Below are 2,269 nucleotides of genomic sequence, written 5' to 3' on the forward strand. Positions count from 1 at the left end.
CGTCTAGAAACTCCTAATTCTTGAAAAATAATTTTGCTGGATGTAGAATTATAAGTTGATAATTTTGTATTTTCACCATTTTATTATGAAAATTTCCAAACATGTAGAAATTAAAAGAATTGTATAATGAATACACATATATTCACACCTAGGCACTATAATTAGTATTGTGCCATATTTGCTTTATCAAAAAACTATCCATGTATGCAGCCCTGTATTCATCCATGAATTGATCTGTTTTTTAAATGCATTTCAGAGTTAGTTGCAGATATCAGTACACTTTGCACTGAAACACTTTAGCATGCCTATCACTAAAGTTTAATATCTAGTTAGATTTTTTTTTTCACGTCAGACGGGTAACGTGCCAAGTGCATAACAAGGATTGAGGGAGGCACATCTCACGCATGTATGTGAAAATCCAATCACCATGCTTACGAACTACAAAAGGATCAAGTTACAAGAATCAAGTTACGGTTTTTTAGGTAAAATTTACATACAGTAAAATTGACTAATTTTAAATTTACCACTTAAAGAATTCTGACAGATTTATACACTGGTGCAAACCAAAATCCTGTCAAAGTAAAGAAAAACACCATCACCCCAGAAAGTTCCCTCATGCTCCTTCCCAGTCAGTTGGCAATACTGTATCCAGAAGTAACTACTGTTCTGATATTTTCCTGTTACAAATTAATTTTGTCCCTTCTAGAAGTACATATAAGTGAGTTTATAGAATATGTATTCTTTTGTGTAAGGCTTCTTTCACTCAGATAATGTTTTAAAAATACATCCATGTTGTAACATGTTTGTGGGTGTTTATTTGTGATGTACTCAGTAGTTCTTATTGCTGAGTTGTATTTCATTGTATGACTGTATCACAACTTCTCTTTTTATTCTCTTGATGGACTTTTATGCTATTTCTAGGTTTTTGGCTATCATGAATACTGCTATAAACATTATTGGACATCGCTTTCTATGAACATACATTTTCTTTTCTTTTGAGTAAACACCCAGGAGTGGAATTGTTTGGATGTAGTTAGTATATAGTTGCATGTTCAGTTTTATAGCAAATAGCCAGACCTTACCCAAAGAGGTTGTATCATTTTACACTCTCAACAACGTGTGAGAGTTTCAGTTTCCCTACATCTTTGCCAACATTCGGTGCTGTCATTCTAAGTATGTATCTCGTTGGAGTTCTGTAATGTTGCATAGTAGTTTTAATTTGAATTTCCTTCATGACTAATGATGTTGATCACTTTTTTATGAGCTTATTGGCCATTCAGACATCGTCCTTTGTGAAATGTCTGCTCACATTTTCTGCCTATTTTTAATTGTTTTGTTCATCTTTGTATAAAAGTTCTTGATGTATCCTAGATATTAGTCCCCTGTGAGATAAACTTTTTGTGAATATTTGTGCTAGCTTTGGGGTTGCTTAGTCATATTCTTAACAGTGTCTTTTGATGATCAAGTGCTTTTTAAATTTTGATAAAGTTTAATTTATCAATTTTTTTCTTTTACAGTTATTGATTTCTGTGACCCAAAAACTGTTGTCTACTGCCAGGTTGTAAATATATTTAGATATTTACCTATATTTTTTCTAGAAGCTTTAAAGTTGTAGCTTTTTATATTAGTTCTAGGATTTATCTTTAATTAACTTTTGTTTGTGGTGTCAAATTGGGGTTGAGGTTCATTTTTTTTCTATATTAATATCAAGTTGTTCCAGTACCATTTATTGAAATACAAATGGTATTTTTAACAGTGGATGTCTTTGGCACCTTTATTTGAAAATTTAATTATCATGGTATGTTTTCTCTGCTGCTGTAACAAATTACCACAAACCTGGGGACTTAAAACAACACAAATTTATTATCTTACTGTTCTGTAGGTCAAGAAGTCCAGTATGGGCCTCAGTGGACTAAAATCAAAGTGTTGGCACCACTGCATTATTTTCTAGAGGCTCTAGGGAGAATCTGTTTCCTACTTATTTGGGTAATAGGCAGAATTCAGCTTGTTGCATCTGTAAGTCCAAAGTCTCCATTTTCTTGCTGGCTGTAAGCCGAGGACCATTCCTAGCTTCCAGAGGCGCCACATTCCTCTGTCTTTAAAGCCAGCAACAAAGGGTCAAATCCTTCTCACATCACATCTCTCTGACCCAGCTGGTAAAGATTCTTCATTGTCCCTTCTCTTCCTAACACTTTAATTCTAAAGCTATTAGGTGAGGCTGAGCAAGGTAGGCATATGTTCCAGTGAAGCTGTTTTTGGCCTAAAACAG

The 2,269-nt window shown here is 33.8% G+C and overlaps 1 non-coding gene across 1 annotated transcript; it reads right to left on the reverse strand.

Moving 5' to 3' along the window:
* Positions 1 to 346: 346 nt before the first annotated feature.
* LOC138375202 (small nucleolar RNA U13) lies at positions 347 to 450 on the reverse strand. The gene has a single exon (XR_011231454.1). It is a non-coding gene; the product is annotated as a small nucleolar RNA U13 (small nucleolar RNA).
* Between the last annotated feature and the right edge of the window lie 1,819 nt (positions 451 to 2,269).

Source organism: Eulemur rufifrons, chromosome 24, assembly GCF_041146395.1.
Source record: "Eulemur rufifrons isolate Redbay chromosome 24, OSU_ERuf_1, whole genome shotgun sequence".
Lineage (NCBI taxonomy): Eukaryota > Metazoa > Chordata > Mammalia > Primates > Lemuridae > Eulemur > Eulemur rufifrons.